Raw genomic sequence first — 9,880 nt, 5'->3', positions numbered from 1 at the left:
GTGTTGTATTTTAGCCCTGTTATCTTCGGAATTTTAAGGAGAGTATGCCAATCAACAATGTCAAAAGCTTTCCCTGAATCTTGAAACCCTATAAACGTATGTTTTCCTCTCCTTAACCTATGTTCTAAGACACGTCGTAGTGCCAGAATTCACCAACAATAAAATATTCCTGGCTACTATGCCGTGGTCTAAGGATTTCACTTCAAAACCCTACGTTACGTCCCCATCTGCGGAGGACATTTTCGAGTGGTATCGTAGCCTTATTGAATGTCCACACACACCCTGGCCCACTACTGACAGTCAGTCAGTTACTACCAAACACCATAAATCAGTAAAAATTTAAAATTTTGAAACGATTCCTCTCAAAACGTTAATAAAATCTGACAGCATGGTAATGAACTGTCGCATAAGGGGAGGCACCGTGTACATTCAGTCATCAGCTTGAGAGAGTAGTGCGTGGCTGAAATCTCTGTCTTAGATTGTGAAACTTTGTAGAATTTTGTATATCTTCGGCAATTTAATGTCGAGCTCTAGTAAACGTAAAACCTAGAAAATAAAATACATTCCAAAACAGGAGGAACCTCATAATTTCTGAATGTCCTGGTACAACCTTTAACGTTATGGTGAAATTTCATTTCTATAGCCTGGATCCCGCACGTATCCTTTTATATGGGAAACAAGGTATCTGATTTATAGAGCATATTAGGTACTGTCGTGACTTTGTAACACTTCAACTGGGTCTCTCTCACGGCATTTTTGTAGCTTTTTCTAATTATCGCACAGATTGGGTCATATTTTAAGACTTTGTTATTCGTTTTATTGTCCAAAGTTCGTCTTACGTCGTAGCCGAGATACTGAAAATGAGTTATCTGTTCCATTATTACATTATTTACTAGGATTTTAGATATGAGACATGATTTGCCCTTGAACGTCATAACTTTGGTTTTATTATTGGAGATTTGCATCATACATTTAGAAGTCAAGAAATTCAGAAGGCAGATGACGCTCTGAATATTATCTTCATTTTCTTGGATTATTATTTGATCATCTGCATATACTAGTGTATTAAAACATTTCTCCCTGTTGGTCTTCATGCCATAGGTGATATTTTGTTTCCAGGCTCTGACTGGGTCACCTACGTAGATGTTCAAAATAAATGTAGGTGTGTCACAGATTCATCTAATTACCTGTGTTGTTGTTAACTATTTAAACGAGTTATTTCAACTTCGATTATAATTTTAGTCTCTTTGTAAAGAGTTTAAACAAAGTTAATGAGATGCTTTGGGAAACCTCTTTCTTCCATAATCTACCACAATAGCTGACAACTGACTTTTTTCAAAGCTTTTTTATACTTCACAAACGCTATGTGCGACTCTAAGTTGAAGCCTTTTCCTTTTTCTTCAACTTGTATTATGCTAAAAATACACTCAGTGTAGGGTTGTCCTTTTTTGAAAACCATTCGCTCTGCTAATAAAATTGGATCAGAGATAGTGGATAGTTTATTATTTGTGATAGCGATATAGATTTTAAAGGCGGTGTTAACGATGCTAATTCTGCTGTAGTTGTCTGAGTCGCTTCTGTTGCCTTCCTTGAAAATTTAAAAAAAAAATTTGGTTGTATTCCACTCCTGAAGTATCTTACCGCAGTCCAAAACAGGTTAATGTATGGTCTGAAACTTATGGAATGGTAAGGCACACGCTATCCAGCAAAATATTTATAGATCAAGTGCACGTCTTTGAAGAAATAGTGCTACGAATTATGAGAAGAGAAATGGTTTATCAAGAAGCTAAGGTGTTACATTTGTAGACTTAGAGAAAGCTTTTGACAATGTTGACTGGAATACTCTCTTTCAAATTCTAAAGGTGGCAGGGGTAAAATATAGGGAGCGAAAGGCTACTTACAATTTGTACAAAAACCAGATAGCAGTTATAAGAGTCGAGGGGCATGAAAGGGAAGCTGTGGTTGCGAAGGGAGGGAGACAGGGTTGTAGCCTCTCCCCGATGTTATTCAATCTGTATATTGAGCAAGCAGTAAAGGAAACAAAAGAAAAATTCGGAGTCGGTATTAAAATCCATGGAGAAGAAATAAAAACTTTGAGGTTCGCCGATGACATTGTAATTCTGTCAGAGACAGCAAAGGACTTGCAAGAGCAGTTGAATGGAATGGACAGTGTCTTGAGAGGAGTATATAAGATGAACATCAACAAAAGCAAAACGAGGATAATGGAATGTAGTAGAATTAAGTCGGGTGATGCTGAGGGAATTAGATTAGGAAATTAAACACTTAAAGTAGTAAAGGAGTTTTGCTATTTGGGGAGCAAAATAACTGATGATGGTCGAAGTAGAGAGGATATAAATGGCAAGGAAAGCGTTTCTGAAGAAGAGAAATTTGTTAACATCGAGTGTAGATTTAAGTGTCAGGAAGTCTTTTCTGAAAGTATTTGTATGGAGTGGCCATGTAAGGAAGTGAAACATGGACGATAAATAGTTTGGACAAGAAGAGAATAGAAGCTTTCGAAATGTGGTGCTACAGTAGAATGCAGAAGATTAGATGGGTAGATCACATAACTAATCAGGAAGTACTGAATAGGATTGGGGAGAAGAGACGTCTGTGGCACAACTTGACTAGAAGAAGGGATCGGTTGGTGGGACATGTTCTGAGGCATCAAGGGATCACCAATTTAGTATTGGAGGGCAGCGTGGAGGGTAAAAATCGCAGAGGGAGACCAAGAGATGAATACACTAAGCAGATTCAGAAGGATGTAGGTTGCAGTAGGTACTGGGAGATGAAGAAGCTTGCACAGGGTAGAGTAGCATGGAGAGAGCTGCATAAAACCAGTGTCAGGACTGAAGACCACAAGAACAACAACAAGGTGTTACACTATCACGTGTACAAAAATAAGAAAAAAAAGAAAGAAATCACGCGAAATAAAAAGAAAAGTTTTTCTTTTTTCACGGGGTAACACAGGATTTACGGAATAAATAACCTCAAAAAACGATGTGGCGCAGTCTCATACTTCGTCAAATGCTTTATAGTGTGAAAATCTGAGAAGTGGAGCTGCCCCCTTTCCCCGTCCCCACCCGGCATGCTACGTGAGCACTGTTACACAGCAGTTTATACCAGCCAGGCGCGGGTCGAACCAGGACACTCCATCCCGGCACGCCCGGGGGTGCACTTTGAACGCAGCCTCAGTACCATGGTGCCTTTTGCGAGCTTATCAAAATTCTGCCTCTGAATGATAATTACAAATAAGATAGAAGGTTAATAACATGTACTATGAGAATAGAGAAAAGAGAGAAATAATTTCGTGTGCTTATCAACCGTCGGGCTATATCACTGAACTGGAGAAGTGCATCCGAATAGCGAGGTATTTTTAAGTGGTTCGGGGTACATCAGTCAATGTCAGACGAGTTGACTCTTCACTAAAATAACAACATTACGGGTAACATATATGCTGTGGGCCTATTTAGAAATGTTATCTGCATCTTTCGCATGATATGTGTGACTGCTAACAAGGGAACCTCCCCATCGCACCCCCCTCAGATTTAGTTATAAGTTGGCACAGTGGATAGGACTTGAAAAACTGAACACAGATCAATCGAGAAAACGGGAAGAAGTTGTGTGGAACTATGAAAAAAATAAGCAAAATATACAAACTGAGTAGTCTATGCGCAAGATAAGCAACATCAAGGAGCGTGTTAGCTCAGGAGCGTCGTGGTCCCGTGGTTAGCGTGAGCCGCTCCCGAATGAGAGGTCCTTGGTTCAAGTCTTCTCCAGAGAGAAATTATAACTTTTTTTATTTTCAGACAATTATTATCTGTCCGTCCGTCCGTCCGATGCGAGGTAACTGCGCCGCAGTATGGGGACGCTACACCTAAACAAACATCGAAACACACGACGACAGTCGACTACAGCGCACGGAAGAGAGAGTATTCCTGCTAACGAGGCTCCCTGGTTGGCAGTTGACTGTTCTCTACTTTGGACGAGAGTGCATTAAATACGTGAGATGTATTCCGTGAGAAATATGAATCCAGCAAAACACAGACACAAAACTTATTGCGGTGAACAGAGACGTCAATGAACGAACGGACAGATCATAACTTTTCGAAAATAAAGAAAGTAAAATTTTCACTCGAGGAAAGACTTGAACCAAGGACCTCTCATTCTGCAGCTGCTGACGCTAACCACGGGACCACGGCGCTCCTGCGCTCACGTTCTCCTTGATGTTGCTTATCTTGCGCATGGACTACTCTGTATATTTTGCTTATTTTTTTCATAGTTCCACACAACTTCTTCCTGTTTTCTCGATTGATCTGTGTTCAGTTTTTCAAGTCCTATCCACTGTGCCAACTTATAACTAAATCTGAGGGGGGTGCGATGGGGAGGGTCCCTTGTAAGTAACATAGCTCGATGAAACTTGGACAATACGTGAGAATTGCTACTATTTATAAGGGCCCACCAAAACGTTTCCATATGAGGAAGTTGCTACAGCGCACGTGCAACGCAGTGTGACTCCGGTGTGAGTACTTAAGCATGGATATGTAGGCAAAGGATTACTGTGACAGTCATGTCTTTCCGACACACATGAGGTAAAGGCGGAAACATTAACTATGGCGATGATACTACACTTCTGGCCATTAAAATTGCTACACCAAGAAGAAAAGCAGATGATAAACGGGTATTCATTGGACAAATATATCATACTAGAACTGACATGTGATTACATTTTCACGCAGTTTGGGTGCAAAGATCCTGAGAAACCGGTACCCAAAACAACCACCTCTGGTTGATGCGCCTGGGCATTGAGTCAAACAGAGCTTGGATGGCGTGTACAGGTACATCTGCCGATGCAGCTTCAACACGATACCACAGTTCATCAAGAGTAGTGACTGACGTACTGTGACGAGCCAGTAGCTCAGCCACCATTCACCAGACGTTTTCAGTTGGTGAGCGGTCTGCAGAATGTGCTGGCCAGTGGAGCAGTCGAACATGTTCTGTATCCAGAAAGGCCCGTACAGTAGCTGCAACATCCGGTCGTGCACTATCCTGCTGAAATGTAGGGTTTCGCAGGGATATAATGATGGGGAAGAGCCACGGGTCGTAACACACTTGAAATGTAACGTCCACTCTTCAAAGTGCCGTCAATGCGAACAAGAGGTGACAGAGACGTGTAACCATTGGCACCCCATACCATCATGCCGGGTGATACGCCAGTATGGCGATGACGAATACACGCTTCCAATGTGCGTTCACCGCGATGTCGCCAAACACGGATGCTACCATCATGATACTGTAAACAGAACCTGGATTCATCCGAAAAAATTACGTTTTGCCATTCGTGCACCCAGGTTCGTTGTTGAGTACACTATCGCAGGCGCTCCTCTCTGTGATGCAGCGTCAAGGGCAACCGCAGCGAGGGTGTCCGAGCTGATAGTTCGTGCTGCTGCAAACGTCATCGAACTGTTCGTGCAGATGGCTGTTGTCTTGGAAACTTCCCCATCTGTTGACTCAGGGATCGAGATCCGTTAAAGCCATGCGGATAAGATGCCTGTCATCTCGACTGCTAGTGATACGAGGCCGTAGGGATCCAGCACGGCGTTCTGTATTAGCCTCCTGAGCCTACCGATTCCATATTCTGCTAACAGTCATTGGATCTCGACCAACGCGAGCAGCAATGTCGCGATACGATAAACCGCAATCGCGATAGGCTACAATCCGACCTTTATCAAAGTCGGAAACGTGATGGTACGCATTTCTTCTCCTTACGCGAGGCATCACAACAACGTTTCACCATGCAACGCCGGTCAACTGCTTATTGTGTATGAGAAATCGGTTGGAAACTTTCCTCATGTCAGCACGTTGTAGGTGTCACCACCGGCGCCAACCTTGTGTGAATGCTCTGAAAAGCTAATCATTTGCTTATCACAGCATCTTTTTCCTGTCGGTTAAATTTCCCGTCTGTAGGACGTCATCTTCGTGGTGTAGCAATTTTAATGGCCAGTAGTGTAACTAATGCGTCTAAGAGGACCAGCTAGCTGGCTGTCCAAGGTCAAAGACCAGTAGACATCCACTGGTGTGTGTCAGGGCGAAACATCTGGGAAGACCGCGACATGGGGTGCTGCGGCTTCGTGATAACGCACGCCCCACATCGCAAATGTCACAACGCCGAGTTCACAACTCAAGTTGGAGACACTCGAGCACCCTGACTTAAGATTGATGAGTTTACTATGTCGTCGGTTCCCTCAAAACTACCTTCAAGAATTAATGATCCCTGTCAGACGAGGATATGCAGCAGACAGTTACCGACCTCTTGACGGAGCAGAAGACGGTGTTTTATAAAATGGGTAGCTTCAACCTGGTGCATAATTGGAATGATTCTCTTAATTCCCATGGCGATTCTACCTGATTGGCATGTCAACTCTGGGCTGTACCCGCTTACAACGGGAACTTTTCAGTCACCCCTTACAGTACAGAAAGAAATATACAAAGAGACGAACAGAAATGACATTTTTATTCGAAGACAATAATTACACTGAAGTCAACGCGATACGCGATGGCCACCTCGACTCTGCCAAAATCGTGACATGATTCCACATAGTGTGTCTGATCACCACGGACGGCAGTGGGTGCCCTACAACTTGCTCCCAAGCACGCCAAAAGTTTGGGAAGGATTTCTTGTGGTAGCTCCCTCGATTACTCCACCAGTATGGTTGACATCTGCTGGATTGCCGTTGCTGTAAGTGGGCGTGATACAGTACGTCTCCCCAACGCATCCCACACGTGTTCCATAGGACTGAAGCCGGGGGAACGGGCAGGCCAGTTCATTCGTTTAACTTCACCTCGTTCCAAGCGCTCCCCTAACTGCGCAATTCGATGCGGTCGCACATTGTCATCCATAAAAATGAGGTTAGGGCAGAATGCATCCCTGAAAAGACGCATGTGGCGAAGAAGTACAGTGTCAGGATAAAATAACGTTGAACGATGAGCGTATAGTGGTCAAAGACTTGGAGATAAGTACGCCCATGCGACAATATGCCTCCTGACACCGGAACACATGGACCACCAAAAAGATGTTAATCAGTGTTCCGGTGTGCATTAGGTGTTCGTACTTCTCCCCATGTAAGGATACTTGAAAGATCTAGGAACATGTGAGTCGAGAAATAATGCAGACATGTTTTTGATTTCTTTGAAGTGTGGTGCAATGATCGAAGTATTGTCGAATTGCACGTTCACCCGCAAGATACACCATTAGCGCCACGTGTGTTTTTTACTGTTACAGAAGAATAAGTATCGTCATTAACAATACAATCTCGTTTTGTTGTAAAGATAGATTTTTCGTACCTCAAACTTTCCACGCTGAGGAATGTTGTCCATCAAAGCCACTGACGTGGACGAACCGAGCTGCTACCATGTTTATCGAAGTGTTGACTACACTAACACTCCGTATTTGGTGTTATCAGAAGACATACCTCGTGCTGTAGTTTAAATGATATACTGCATTAAAGATCTTAGCAAATCACATTATTTTATCTGCGATTTGTTGCACTAAAGCGTGGTGGATAAACATGCAACAGATATTAGTACTACTTAGTAACTGATCATCGAGATGAGTCTGTAAAGTTTTTAGACAGCCTTGCCATCATAGTTCCGATCAATAAATGTCGCAGTCTTACTCGAAGTCCGTTTTTGAACACCCTTGGTACGTAACCACTAATAATTCCAAGGTCACAAGTAATAAGAAAAGCTCTATTAGCTAGTCAGTAACGTCAATTATATTTTTCTAGTATAGAAATTATGTATTATCCTCTGTCCTTAAAATGATACTTGGTCAGGTGATGAAATTTAGTTTTGGAACCACCAGGGACCTATCCTCATTTAGACCTAAGAGGAACTGTCATCGGTTACTGAAATGCCTGCTTAGCATGTTATTTTAGCCACACGTGACTTGCACTGGTATTGAACAATAACAAAGACCAGTGGGAAATAGCATAGTGGCAATTAATTTGCGAGCCCATAGTCAGGTATTTGGCACGAAGTATATTAGAAGTGTGACATGTATTTTGATAAATAATAAAGATAGCTTAGATGTGGAAATACTGTATGTTACACCAATATTGTCAATATCTTTATTATTTTTGATGAGTAATTCAGCTCATGTGGATAATATAGACTATACCGTTTATGCGGTTCAGGTCGTTCTGATACTTCTGACTATGCCGCCAGTTTACGTAATTCGGGTCGTTCAGGCATTTTTCAACATGTGCAAGATGGTGGCTCTGGGGCTACATACTGTATGGCTGGTTGAGAGAGAGAGAGAGAGAGAGAGAGAGAGAGAGAGAAAGAAAGAAAGAGAGAAGGAGATATTTATTGACGAAGCAGAATTTTTGCTGACGAAACTGTGTCACGTTGATGTTGACGAAGGATCTGGCTGATTTCCTGCACCTGCAGGTAGGCAACCCTTCTGTGTCGTGTCATGTGCAAGGCACTGGGTATGGGACAGTACGGAAAACTAGGCCACATATTACCTTGATATAGTTCTATCTCCTGTTTTAATGGGTTGAATATATTATATTACCAACGACCTTGCCACAGTGGTAACACTGGTTCCCCTAAGACCACCGAAGTTAAGTGCTGCCGAGGTGGGTTAGCACTTGGATGGGTGACCATCCGGTCAGCCGAGCGCTGTTGGCAATCTGCATTCACTCAGCCATTGTGAGGCAAACTGAGGAGGTACTTGATTGAGAAGTAGTGGCTCCAGTCTCGTAAACTGACATACGGCCGGGAGAGCGGTGTGCTGACCACATCCCCTCCATATCCGCATCTAGTAACGCCTGTGATTGAGGATGACACGGCGGCCGGTCGGTACCGTTGGGCCTTCCGAGACCTCTTCGGACGGAGTTTAGTTTAGTTGAAATATAATATATTAATTTAGAAATTTTGTACAGTTCAGTACCTGAAGAGAGGCAACTTGGCCACTAACAGTACCTAGGGTGGATGTAAATAATTCGTCACACTGTAGTGTAGTGTTGTGCGTATATGTTTTTCTCCTACTGCAGTATTTTATTCACAGTTAAGTGGTGTTACACTCTAGTTAGCCTTCGTGTGACGACAGAGCACTCCACAAATAGCAGCATTTGTTGTAGTTTGTAACTTTGCTTTTCCGATAACTATCGTGTTTCTTCCACTTTATTCTTAAACTATGTGGTCTTTTCTTAAATATTCGTTGTTACGAAGTCTACTCATCAAATAAAATTACACAAAAATAAACTTCCATCGTGAAAGCTAAATCCGAAAAGGAATGTTGTAACCAAAATTAACATGTGCTCTGTCTTACTCTCTTATTATTTGATGTATGTTGTCATTTCGTTATTACAGAGAGCATCTATGCGAACAGTTACATGCTAAACACGTCATAAAAAATCACATAAAAGCAAACAACCATCAAGAAAGCATTGCCCAGAAATGTTTACTATAATCAGAAGTTAATAGTGAGCATGTGATTGCGTTTGTCTCTCTTTGGGAATACAGCTGCCAATCTGCCGTATTTTACTCACATCTTCTTTTCTTTCCATCGTTCATTCTTTCAACTATTCCTCTTAAGGATGACTGTGGCAGCATGGAATGCTTCAGAAAGTGCCTTTTAGATTCTTTATACCATGCTTATGAGGCACGAAAGTCTAGCAGCATTGCTCTATAGGAAGAGAGTATTTTACTGACGTTACATGAACAAACTACGATTGATATTACCGCACGAAAGGTCATTGTGACAGAAGAGCACTACTCATGCACAGCCGATGTCTACATGAAAAATTCTTTACCTTATGTAAAACGTCCCGATGACGCTCACAGTAGGAGAAACGAATAAGTTGTCAAAATTTAT

The sequence above is a fragment of the Schistocerca nitens genome, chromosome 6 (assembly GCF_023898315.1).
Source record: "Schistocerca nitens isolate TAMUIC-IGC-003100 chromosome 6, iqSchNite1.1, whole genome shotgun sequence".
Lineage (NCBI taxonomy): Eukaryota > Metazoa > Arthropoda > Insecta > Orthoptera > Acrididae > Schistocerca > Schistocerca nitens.
Note: the sequence above shows the minus strand (reverse complement) of the source record.